The 14,343-nt window shown below is 37.2% G+C and overlaps 1 pseudogene; it reads left to right on the top strand.

Moving 5' to 3' along the window:
- The first annotated feature begins 13,234 nt into the window (after positions 1-13,234).
- LOC113354662 lies at positions 13,235-13,334 on the top strand (annotated as a pseudogene).
- The last annotated feature ends 1,009 nt before the right edge of the window (positions 13,335-14,343 follow it).

Raw genomic sequence — 14,343 nt, 5'->3', positions numbered from 1 at the left:
ACTGTGGTATCCATCCTTAAAATAAGAAGTAAGAGTTCTAAACATCAGCTTCCATTTGCTTTCGGTAGAAGTACATGATATTAGTTACATCACTATATAGGGATGAAATTTCTGGATATCGATATGTAATGTGGACCATGTCGTTGCTTTCAACATGATTACATGCAAAATTTGCATTTCATCTTTATCTGTTTCTTTACATGGTACTTTGAAAAAGCGGGGGTCTAACAATCACACCCAATATTTCGCTTAGAAATCTGTATGGACAAACTTCAATATACTTTCTAGAGAATCAACTAGACAGTCAGACTCAATCTAGATAAAAAGTATATCAAAGAGTTTATATCTCAATCTCTCGATTTGATATATACTCAAGCAATTAGAAATCTGCGAGTCTTTATCAAATACTAGAGGGATAACTTGGATGGTACCAAAGACCAATATCCAAGTGTCAATCAATTTAAATCAACAACCAAAAGGTCGGATATTCTAATTGATTGAACAATGCACAACCTGTGATATTTCAATTATATAACAAAATATAATGTGGAAAAGAAATAACACAGACACCAGAATTTTGTTAACGAGGAAACCGCAAATGCAGAAAAACCCCGGGGCCTAGTCCATATTGAACACACACAATATTAAGCCTCTACAGACACTAACCTACTCCAAACTAACTTCGATCTGTACTGTAGTTGAACCCAAACAAATCTCACACTGATCTAAGGTACAGTTATGCTCCTACGTCTCTGATCCCAATAGGATACTACGTACTTCATTCCCTTAGCTGATCTCACCCACAACTAAGAGTTTCTACGACCCAAAGTCGAAGACTTTAATAAACAAATCTGTATCACACACAAAAATCTATGATAATAGATAAATCCGTCTCCCACGAATATACCTACGATTTTTGTTCCGTCTTTTGATAAATCAAGGTAAACAGGAACTAATTGATAAAATGGTCTTATATTCCCGAAGAAGAACCTAGTATTATCAATCACCTCACAATAGTCTTAATCGACGCAGCGAAAAAAGATATTGTGGAATCACAAACGATGAGACGAAGATGTTTGTGATTACTTTTTATCTTGCCTATCGGAGATAAAAATCTCAAGCCAATAATTACAATTGTACTCGTACAATAGAAACAACAAGATCAGATCACACAACTACAAGAAAAATAGTATCGGTATGACTTCACAATCTCAATAAAGTCTTTAAGTCTTTAACCCGGTTTAGAAAAAGAAACCAAAGGTTAAAGGAGAATCGACCCTAGCTTAGCACAACTAGTATCACACAGAATATACGGGGATTAGGTTTCCCAGTTGCTAGAGTTCTCCCTTATGTAGTCTTTCAAATTAGGGTTTGGAATCAATGTTAGATTAGTAACAAAGCATTCAATATTCACAGTTATATGAAAACCTGATTAGATTCAAGCTAATATTTATCAACCGTTAGATCGAAAACATAGCTTGTTATACACACATGAAATGCACGTTCATGGGCTTGTGTAACCGTACCCAAACTTGTACATTAGTTGGTTCAACAATAGTTAACCAAATGGTTAGCCATATGATCACTTTCATATCAACCATATTTTTCTTCACCATAACTATTTCAAATGACTCAAATGAACTAGTTAGAGAGTTGTTCAATTCCATGGAAATCTCATGTACTACACAAGACACAATTGAAGCAAAAACGATTTGATTCACATGAATCGGTTCATGAACTTTATACCCACGGTTTGCAATTGCATTCCTTAGTTTATAAAGATAAGTTCACTAAACATCGTTTTTAGACATAACCTACTCAAGTTCGCGGACTGGGTTCGCGGACTTAAGTTCCCGGATGGAGTTCACAAACTCCTGCAAAAATTCTCGGGTTTGAGAACTTCGCCAGTTCGCGGACTGGGTTCGCGGACTTAGCTCACGCACTACTCCGGTTCACTTGATCAACAAAGTTCGCAAACTTCGGTTCAAGCAATAAGGACTTATACATATATGTGTTTCCAAAACAACGCTTATATCCTCCAAATGTTTATATAGTCTAAACTCTCATTTAAATCATTGAAACATTCTCAAGGGACGTTATATAGTTGTTATTCACAAACCATTTTTCGTCAGAGCAATTTTCAAAGTGATTGAAACATAACATGACTCTCGTCACTTGGAAAAGATGAACTTGGATAAAGCGAAAGCTTTACCAACACATATTTAGAGAAATAGATAGGCGAGGTAAACTCGGCTCGAAATACCAAATAAATGTGTATAATCTAAGTCTATATAGAAAAACGACTTTTTTTGTCTCAAGATAAGAGATAAATAGACTTTTGAGTGATAGATAAGTTCAAGTCTCCACATACCGTTTAGTCGATGAAGATCCACCAGTTCCTTAAGTAGTCCTTCGTCTTGTATGATGATTGCCATGGAGTTCTTGAGCTCAACTACACTTTCTATCCTAGTCCGAGACCTTAGCTATAGTAGACTGGAAATCAAGACTTATAGTTTTGATCACTAACATTGACAAACATGCTTGAGATAGAAACGCATGCGAGTTCGACCGAGCAATGCTCTAACAATCTCCCCCTTTGTCAATTTTAGTGACAAAATTATCAATACATATGGATTACAAAAAATATATAAATAAACTTTTGTAGCTCCTATTACACATGCCTAATCTTCAACGTTACTTGAAATCTTCGTCACTTCCAAGTACTCCAATGATCCCAAAGGTTGTAAGTTTAGCATCACCGTTGTTGAAGATCCGTAGCTATAACAACGAGAAAACAAGAGTTCTCAATCATTGTTATACAATGTCATAGTATCATTATACAGCGTCAAAGTTAAATTGTATCACAACTTTAACAACAATACTATGGTGATATGTTACTCCTCCTTAGTCAATACTCCATCTCACATGGAAACCACTCCCCCTTACATAATGATCCGAAAACCATATGTATTTGTAGTGTGAACTACGTATTAATTCTCCCCCTTTTTGTCAATAAAATTTGCAAAGGTACAAGAACGAGATCCTAATGAAATTTCCAAAAGAGACATTTCATGACCAAAAGAAAGCATATATCATGTTATTTAGATGCAATCATAAAGGCGAAGCTAAATGCATTCATCAAGGAGTTTAAAGATACAAGATAACCCATTTAATATTCCATAGCCGCACTCCCCACAAACATTTGGCAATTAAGCACAAGTTCAATTAAGAACTCTCCCCCATAATATGTCATTCCCGAAAGAACAACAAGAGCGACCTTAATTTCGAAAAGAAAAGAAGGATTTCTTTGGACATAACAAATCACAAACGAGTATGAATTTGAATCCAAAATATTCAATTAAATTAACCATAAGAGAACCCGTGATTAATTTAATCAAATATGATCAACATAAGTAAACTTATGGAGACTTAAAAACACTCAATTAGATTAATCACAAGAAACCCATAATTAATCTAATCGGAAATATACAACCAAATTAACCACAAAAAGTGATGAATTTAATTGATCATGCTCGACATAAGAGAATCAATGGAGCAATAACTAAGTTAATCATAAGAAAATAATCAACTCAGTCAATTGTGCTCAACATAAGAAAACTTACAGAGCCTCACAGTAATACATAAAATATGGATCAGGGAAGATCAATACTACGGAATACACAAGGATTCATTATATTTTCCATCACTATTCGCACAATGACATACAATAGACATAATCCTTGTAAACAAAAGATTTTAACCTATCTTCCATCAAAAATTGACATAATAGGCTTAACTTTTGTATTTGTCAAAACTCCATTCATTCTTTTATCAATACATGAATATCGACTTACGAAATACTTTACTTTTGACAAGGTATGGGACAATCATAGTTCACGGACGCAAACACACATATCCCATAACAAACTGCAATATATAAAACCATAAAGATTAATACTGCAAAAATCGCCTTCCAAAATTTTTTTAGAATTTAAACAAATAAACCTAAAAACATGAAGATGAAAACGTTGTACATAGCTATGTGTAATCACAATAATTGCTATTCCAAACTCTAGTAATCATTCTCAATAATAAGAATAAATTCTCATAAGAAGTTTCCTAGGCATCAAGACAAACTCGTAATGCACATACAAGATGATTTGTCCTTACAGGGTAGAATCAATCTTTTTCGCATGGATTTACACCAATAATAGATACCAAAGGCGTATAAAAAGACTTTCTTAACAAATAAGAACATACAAAGTCAATAACAACCATGCACCATAATTCACAAAGGATGATTGTGAACATTCAAGAATTCCATAGCACTGCGTACTATTTTTCATTCTTGAACTTCCTTCTTTGTGATTCACCAACAACATTCTTGTAAAAGCTACAAATTATCTTAGAATAGTAGTACTCCAAGAATCCAAGTGCCCAAGTCCAAGAGAATTGGAACAAGTGCGACGAATTGGAGCAAAACACTCAAAATAAGAGACGGGGCAAATACAAATCTCCATTTTGAAGATAATTCAAAGAGGAAGAGAATGCAAAAAGAATGAGTTCATTCCGAGTTCGGACGAAGAAGTTACGGCCAAAACAAGTCGACTGAATATCGACGTCTACAGGCAAATATGCATACGGGTTTGCAAACGAATTTTCAAGTCCGCGAACTTAAACCCCTGGATTTTGATTTTAAAAGATGGTAAGCATACCAGGTATGTGTACCATGGAGTCCAAACATCCCGAACTACTATTTTCAACCTAAACACTTAAGAACCTTAAACACATATCAAGTTAGGTAGAAATGAACAATAAACAAAGTACATACATAATTATAATTAATCTAAGCAAAATAAAAAACACAAGTCTTGCTCAAGTTTATAGACATACCTTTTTAGAAGAATCCAATCAAATTCTGCAGCCTTACAGAACATAATCTGTGCGCCCCAATTCTCGTGCTTCGCTCACCGTATACATAGCAGGGCGTTCATTGGTGAGGATGCACTTACAACACAATCAAGTTGTGTTGAGGTGAACAATATCTTGCTCACCAAAAGTGGCTTTTGAATTATCATGAAAGAGATCGCTTTTAGAACCTTTCACATCCAAATCCATCTTTCCAAAAAACTTGTCGAGTTCCAACATCATGGATACTGCCTTCTCCATAGTCATGGAATTTTCCGGGAGATCATTCCTTTTCACACTCAAAATATCATCGACTTTCTTTGGTATCCACTTATGAGTGCGTTTAAGAACAATTGGAACCTTCTTCCCATTACTCTCTTCTAGAATTCTCGGAAGAGAATTGGATTGACTATTCTTTTGCAAGTTAGTCTTTCTCCAATTGGGAGCATCAGATCTTGTCTTCGTCTTTACGAAGTTATCCTTTTGATAACCATTACGATTGTGAAAAGGATTCGTATGACGTTTATAGGAAAATCTAGGTTTATCACAACATTGATTCCTTTTCCTAAAGGTTGGAAAATTAAAACCTGTAACATTAAGGGGATTAGTCTTAACATATGATCTTGGTTTCACAACTTCATGTGATTCCCAAACAAGAACATCATGAAGTTTCTTATTCCTTATATGGAGACGACATCTCATTTCCAGGTAACCTTTATTTCCGCAATAGCTGCAAGCATAAGGAATGTTCTTACCTCGATCCGTGTGTGCTGACTTTGGAGGTTGATAAACTTTGCTCTTTTGAACCTTAACTGCTGATGTGATTTGTAGATAGTGGTAAAAGTGGTTCGATTCTCAGACTTGTGAAGGATATTAATTAGACTTAAATCCTAATATTAAAATAGAAAACTCACTAAAAATTATAGCAAACTCAATCAAAGATGATATCAATACTAAAAGAAACACCGAGGCTAAGATTCCACTATTTCCAAGTTCAAAGTGATTAAACCAATACTTATATTTATGCAATTTTCTTGTTTAATTTTATTATAAAATATTGCAACAAGTAGATTTTCAAAAGTAATAATTGTAAATACCAATTATGAAGCATCAAAAGTCTTAAAACTGAGCATACTCCATCAAAATAGATCACAATCACTCAAATAAAAATCATATTCAATAATATTTCAAGGCAAATAATCATATAATTATTGCAAATAAAAAGATAAAATAGAATATCCCACTTTTTGTTGGAAAAATAGCTTCCTATATCGCCTCAGCAATGGGGTTTAGCTCCTCATATTAATCATGATCTCAAAATATGTGTTTGTTGCTCAAAAGATGATTAAAAGAGTGAAAAGTAATAACACAGACTGTTTGCAACAGTGTATTGGTGTTGAAAAATAGTGGTTACAGAAAAACTGTTGCTTTGTCGCTGATTTAAGACTGCCCTGAAATAAGACTGCCCTGAACAGCTTAATGTTCTTCAGCTGTTAAACAGTAACACTTTTCTGCGACTGTCTACCGGGGGTCAATGTTCTTCAGCTCTTCTTCTTCTTCAACGGCAGCAGCAACAGAAACAGAGTTTGGTAAAGCTCTGATTTCTTCTTCTCTGGCTCTCCTTAGGTTCCCAAACTCTCGACACCTCTTCTATATGACCCAAGACATCTATTTATATCAAAAATACCGATTAAATCTCTCCCAAATCTTCCAAAATCTCTTTCCTTCTCTTCACGGCCAAGTTGCGACAATTTCTTGTTTTAGGATTTCTACGCGTTTCTGAGCTTTCCTTTTTATTCTAAACTCTTCCTTAGATAGATACAAATATTTGGGAAGGTTTACAGCGTTTTAATCTCTCTAAAATTTCCTAAAACAGGTCACACACGTGACTTTCCATATTTTCTTGTTGTGAGAAAAATCCGTCGTTTGAGCCCATTCTAATCGATTTAAACACCCATATCAGATTCCTAGACCCATAAGGAGTCTATCCTATCAAAATCAGAGGTTTAATCGACCTCAAACTCCTCCAAATCACGATCACCAAAACTGTTCTTTAACTGCACTATTTTCCCGCCAATTTTCTGGTTTTTGAATGTTGAAAATGGTTGCCCCTTATCCAGAGTAGGGGTGCGATTAGCAGATGCCTGGAAATGGGATGTTCCTTAGTAATTAGGTTACCCCTTATCCAAAGTGAGAGTCCGAATAGCAAATGTCCTCCGGGTGCTTTCCGACAACTTTTTGAGCCAATTTTTTCCAAAATTTTTTATTAGCCAAAAATACCTACAAATAAATAAAACACCACAATAAGTACAAAAATGAGCCCTAACAATATATAGAATCGAGACAAATTGGACACAAAAATGTGTCTATCAAATACCCCCAAACCTATTATTTGCTAGTCCTCGAGAAAAAATAAAATAGAAATAAAATCCTAACTCACTGTCGCAGGCATCGTCGATTGCATTTAGCGTATGCAATAAGCCTTTAAACCTCTAGGTGTCCCTAGTGGCGGAGTGTTGTCTCCGGAGGGCTTACCAGAGGTATACCCACAAAACCTTTTTACTCCAGACCCTAGCTATCTACACAGAACCTTGGAAGGCACTAAAGAATCTCTTTGGTTGGCATACTTATTGACTACATGAGGAAGTTCCCTGATGCGAAATTCCAATTGTTGTACACGAGTTTGTACTCAAGCATATAAAATTCATATGAAGTGACAGAGCCCTACTCAGATAGTCGCACTATGGACATCAATATCCGGAGTCAAAACTAATCACATGGATAGATCAAGAAGATGGATATAGAAAAACATAGATGGTTTTGATGTTTACTAGGTGAACGGTGTTTCTCATATCTGTCTGAAGACCTCCGCCAAAATGAACCTATCCTAATGGACTGAGATACTAGTCTGACTAATATCAACACACTGGCATATACAAGGGAACCAGTGATTGATAATCCTAACTCTAAGTCAACACCACTGGCATATACAAGGGTTCCAGTGGTCAACTTTATTGAATTTATTCCAGTTGGTCAGATGATCTGGTCTTTTTTTTTTCTACATTTTTTTTGGGGTATCTCAATTACTCTAATTCACCCTAGCATTGGTAACAACTTGAATCGTGAGCCCCACCTAATCACTTAGAGAAACATAGTTTAAAAACAAAACAAAATAAAAACAGAAGTGAAAAGGACTCAACGAGATATGGTGAAACTATCATGTTATTTCTAACACCTGAGCTCTGTGCTTTTATGAATAGACTCTTCCATCCACTTAGATTGGTTAGTGCCATCCTTAATAAAGATAAATTTCTAGGCTCTGGAGTTTAATTATTGCAACGAAAAGGTAACAAAAAGTTCTACCCCACCCCAAAACTTAAATCTAACATTGTCCTCAATGTTTCTAATCAAAAAACAGTACCAAAAATATAAGTAACATTAGGAAATAATAAAGAAAGAAGTCGGAAAGATAGTACCTGGGTGAAGTGTAACCAAAAACCTACAAAAATATTATACAACATACAAAATCACCTCGATGGTCAATCAAGGTAAACAGGGTCCTCCAGAGGGACCTCATCAACATCACCTGTAGGAAAAGGCTCTAAAAAGGGCTTTAATCGCTGACCGTTAACCTTCGAAGAACTACTACCATCTGATGTCTCAATCTCAACAGCGCCATGAGGAAAAACAGTACGGACCACAAAAGGACCGGTCCACCGAGAGCGCAACTTCCCGGGGAACTGATGCAAACGAGTGTCATACAAAAGAACTTTTTGACCTGGAGAAAATGACTTTCGTAAAATATTCCTATCATGCACAGGTTTCATTTTGTTCTTATACTCCTTAGCACTATCGTATGCATCGCTACGAATCTCGTCCAACTCATTGAGCTGGAGCTTTCTTTGAGCTCCTGCCTTGTCAAGTGAAAAGTTTGAGTTATTAATAGCCCAATAGGCTCGATGCTATAACTCAACAGGCAGGTGACTTGCCTTGCCAAACACTAAACGATAAGGTGACATTCCAATGGGTGTCTTAAACGCAGTACGGTAAGCCCATAAGGCATCAGTAATCCTCGACGACCAGTCTCTCCTATTTGGATTAATTGTTTTCTTTAGAATACGTTTAATTTCCCTATTGGAAACCTCTACCTGACCACTAGTCTGAGGGTGATATGGGGTTGCTACTTTATGGGTAATACCGTATTGTTTCATTAAAAGAGAAAATGGTCTATTACAAAGTGTGAACCTCCATCACTAATTATAGCTCGCGGCGTACCAAAACGTGTAAGTATATTCTCTTTCAAAAACTGGACTACGACCCTGTGGTCATTCTTTCTACACGGAACCGCCTCAACCCACTTAGACACATAGTCTACAGCGACAAGTATGTAAAGATAACCAAACGAAATATGAAATGGACCCATAAAATCAATGCCCCACACATCAAAGACCTCAATCACTAAAATAGGGTTCAAAGGCATCATATTTCTACGGGAAATGGTTCCTAACTTCTGGCAACGCTCACAAGAAACACAATGACTATGGGAATCTTTAAACAACGAAGGCCAGTAAAATCCACACTGCAAAATCTTAGCAGCAGTCTTCTTAGCACTAAAATGACCCCCACATGCATGTTCATGAGAAAAGGAGATAATACTAGACTGGTCACTCTCAGATACACATCTCCTAATAATCTGGTCCGGACAATACTTAAATAGATAAGGATCGTCCCAAAAGAAATGCTTAACCTCGGCTAAAAACCTAGAACGATCTTGCTTACCCCAATGTTGAGGGGTTCGACCAGTAACAAGATAATTCACTATATTTGCATACCAAGGTGATTGGGAAACAGAGAACAATTGTTCATCAGGAAAGCTATCCCTTATAGGAAGGGAATCACTAGGGGAACTAACAACTAGCCTAGACAAGTGATCTGCTACTACATTTTCTGCACCCTTTTTGTCTCTAATGTCTAGGGAAATTTTTTTTAACAATAGGATCCATCTAATCAATCTAGGTTTGGTATCCTTCTTAGATAAAAGGTATTTCAAAGCAGCATGATCTGTATAGATTATGATCTTAGAACCTAATAGGTAAGACCTAAACTTATCCAAGTCAAACACGATGGCTAAAAGTTCCTTCTCGGTAGTTGTGTAGTTTATTTGGGCATCATTCAGAGTTTTGCTAGCATAATAAATCATATGAAGTAATTTGTTTTCTCGTTGTCCTAAAATGACGCCTATAGCATAATCTGAAGAATCACACATAATCTCAAAGGGTAGGTTCCAGTTAGGTGCATGGACTATCGGGGAAGTAGTGAGTAAAGTTTCAAGCTTCTCAAAAGCCTCTAAACAAGCATCATCAAAGACAAACTTAACATCTTTTGCAAACAAATTTCAAAAAGGGATAGAAATCAAGCTAAAATCCTTAATGAATCGACGGTAAAAACCTGCATGCCCTCGGAATGACCTAATATCTTTTACGGTTTTGGGGACCTGTAAAGTCTTAATAAGGTCAACTTTGGCTTTGTCTACCTCTATACCCTTTGAAGAGACGATGTGCCCTAATACAATTCCTGATTTAACCATGAAATGGCATTTTTCCCAATTAAGCACTAATTTTTTTTCCTTACACCTAGTCAACACTAATGTCAAATGATGCAAGCACTCATCGAAAGATGAACCAAACACTGAAAAATCATCCATAAAGACCTCTAAGAACCGTTCTACCATATCAGAAAATATGTTCATCATACAACGCTGAAAAGTTGCAGGGGCATTACATAGCCCGAAAGGCATGCGTCTATACGCAAAGGTACCAAAGGGACAGGTAAAAGTGGTTTTCTCTTGGTCTTCTGGGGCAATAACGATCTGATTATAACCGGAGTAGCCATCTAAGAAGCAATAGTGACTAATCGCTCTAGCATTTGGTCGATAAAATGAAGGGGAAAGTGATCTTTCCTTGTGACCTTGTTCAATTTCCTATAGTCAATACACACACGCCATCCCGTGGTCACTCGGGTTGGGGTTAATTCATTATTATCATTCTGAACTACAGTGATACCTGATTTCTTGCGGACAACCTGAACAGGGCTGACCCACTTACTGTCTGAAATTGGGTAAATAATACCCGCATCTAACAACTTAAGCACCTCTTTTCGAACTACCTCTTTCATGTTAGGGTTCAGTAGACGTTGCATCTCCCTAGAAGGTTTGGAGTCTTCCTCTAAATGAATCTGATGCATACACACAGTAGGACTTATACCCTTAATGTCTGCTATAGTCCACCCTAAAGCTTCCTTATTGTATTGAAGTACATTTACTAGCCTACTTTCCTGATCGCTATCCAAATTGGAAGCTACAATCACAGGTAAAGTCTCAGATGGCCCTAAAAACACATACTTTAGAGTATCGGGTAGTGGTTTAAGGTCCAACTTTGGGGGCTCTTCTAAAGAAGGAATTAGGGTAGTCTCAGAAACTGGTAACGGTTCAAAGCTAGCTTTCCATCTATCAGTGTCTAACACAGGGGTAGAATCTAATAGAGCGTTCACCTGTTCAATAGTTATCGTCGTCAAAATCTAAACCAAAATGGGATAGACAACTTTCTAATGGGTCTTCAGACAAGATGTTTGGTAATGACTCCTGAACTAAGGCTTCTATCATGTTCACCTCCTCAACACATGTGTCATCTAGCTCATGAGGTTGCTTACTGACATTAAAAATGTTCATCTCCATAGTCATATTACCAAAAGATAAACTCATCACACCATTTCGACAGTTAATGATCGCATTAGACGTAGCTAAAAATGGGCGACCTAAAATCACAGGTATCTGGTTCTCTGGGTCAGGGACAGGTTGGGTATCTAGGACCACGAAATCCACTGGATAAATAAACTTGTCGACCTCAATAAGAACATCCTCGATAACACCTCGAGGGATTTTAACAGACCTATCAGCTAACTGCAGTGTCATCTGAGTAGGTTTCATTTCACCAAGTCCTAGCTGTAAGTATACATGGAATGGCAGTAAGTTCACACTGGCTCCTAAGTCAAGTAAAGCTTTTTCTACCCGGAAGTTACCTATTGTGCAAGCAATGGTAGGAGAACCTGGGTCTTTGTACTTTGGAGTTGTGGTGTTCTGAATGATTGAACTTACGTGACTAGCTAAAAAGGCTTTCTTATGGACGCTAAGTTTTCGCTTTCGCGTACACATATCCTTAAGGAACTTGGCATAAAGGAATTTGCCTAATTGCATCTAATAAGGAAGGTTTATGGTAACTTGCTTAAAAACCTCCACTATGTCATTAAAGTTCGATTCCTTCTTTGTTGGTACTAATAGCTGAGGAAATGGGGCTCTAGGCCTAAAATCAGACCTTTCAGGAACCGAATTCACATCATAGAAACTTTATCAGTCTCTTCAGCTACTGGTCCTGAGAGGTGAGATCCTGAGGGGTGAACTACAGTATGTTCACTATCGGGCATGGTTACCTTATTGTCTACAACTCTACCACTTCTAAGGGTTCTAACACATTCAATTGATTCGATGGTTTTGCACCTAATTCATGAACTCCTCTAGGGTTGGGTTGTGTTTGACTAGGAAACTTACCTTTTTCTCTCAAAGAATCACTTATCAGACCAACCTGGGTTTTTAACTCGGAAATAGCCTGACTATTTTCTTGTCCTATCCTGTTACTAGCTTGTAGACTTGTTCTACGGATAACTGGAATTTTGCAGTTTGCTGAGTTAACAAGGCGAGAGATTCCTCTAAACTTAGGATTTTCTTATCTGACTGATTCTGAAACTGAGCTAGTCCTGAAGGATTCTTAGTATAGCCAAAACCTGGGGGAGCATTAGAATTACTAAACTGACCTTGACTTTGGCCCTTAGACCACGAAAGGTTCGGATGGTTTCTCCAACCAGGATTATAGGTTTCTGAATATGGGTCAATCTTTTGACGGTTATCAAATCTAGTGTTATTATAAAGAGCATTGGCCTGCTCTTCAATATTCTGGCCTTCCCAAAAAGGCTCCACTCTACCACTAGTCTGGCCCACTTCTAAGGCTTCTAACCTTTTTGCTATAGCAGCAATTTTGGCATCTGATTCATAGCCTCCTTCTACCCTATTAACGTTTCCTCTACTTAAAAGAATTTTTTCTGGGGTGCCCTACTATTTTCCCATTGCTGGGTTTTTTCGGCGATTTCATTAAAAAATTCCATCGCCGCATCAACAGTTTGGTTTTCAAATCCACCAGTGCATAGAGACTCAACCATGGTCGTTGTGGAATAATCTAAACCCTCATAAAGGATCTGAACTAGCCTAACCTTTTCTAAACCATGATGAGGACACTGGGATAATAAATCATTGAACCTTTCCAAATACCTATATAAAGATTCTCCCTCTTGTTGTGAAAATGTGCATATTTGCGTCCTAATAGACGATGTTTTGTGCCTAGGGAAAAACTTATTGAAAAAGGCAGATGTAAGTTGTTCATATGTCTCAATTGACTCGGAGTCCAAACTATACAGCCACGACTTGGCCTTATCTTTCAGGGAAAATGGGAATAACCTAAGTTTCAAAGCATCATCATCTAAGCCTCTAATTCTTAGGGTACTACAAATTTCCTCAAAATCCCTAACATGGTAATAAGGGTTTTCATTTTCTTTCCCTAAAAATATTGGGAGCATCTGTAAGGTCCCAGGTTTCAGTTCATAGGGTGCCTCCGTTTCAGTTAACTTAATACACGAAGGATGGTAGTCCTAGTTGGATTCAACAAAGCTTTCAAAGTTGTCATTTCTGGAGCTATCGGAGCAACATGGATTCTCTCCTCAGTCAAAGAACGTTCAAAAACAGACTCTTCAAAAGCCGGACTTTCTAGATTAAGGTAATCGAGACGCTTCGAACTACTAGGTTTCTCTTTAACAAATCTACCTAGTGCGTCTCTTTTACGTTCAGACATACAATAGAATTTTCTAAATTGGAAGGGTAAGCAAACACAGATCAAGGCCGACTCAACCAAATCAAACCTATTGATTTCTAGCAAACAAAAAGCATGGTGGCTCCACTTAGATTGTTTCTAGACCAGCTTCTAATCCTTCGAACGGGAATTCGTTACAATTTAAGCAAACCCCTCTGGAATCAATCCGAGTTAACGTAAGTTGAATAGAGGCGAGGGAAGCTCGGTGGAGCTTTGATACCTAAGGCCTCACCGGTATTACAAGGCGGTGCAGTCACGCATTCAACTTACAGAAACCGTCACGAACTTCGAAGTATGCTTAAAAGAGATTCCTCTAAACTTAGGATTTTCTTATCTGACTGATTCTGAAACTGAGCTAGTCCTGAAGGATTCTTAGTATAACCGAAACCTGGGGGAGCATTAGAATTACTAAACTTACCTTGACTTTGGCCCTTAGACCATGAAAGGTTCGGATGGTTTCTCC

This window comes from Papaver somniferum, chromosome 2 (genome assembly GCF_003573695.1).
Source record: "Papaver somniferum cultivar HN1 chromosome 2, ASM357369v1, whole genome shotgun sequence".
In the NCBI taxonomy this organism is placed as follows: domain Eukaryota; kingdom Viridiplantae; phylum Streptophyta; class Magnoliopsida; order Ranunculales; family Papaveraceae; genus Papaver; species Papaver somniferum.
Note: the sequence above shows the minus strand (reverse complement) of the source record. Positions and strands in the feature narration are given on the sequence as shown.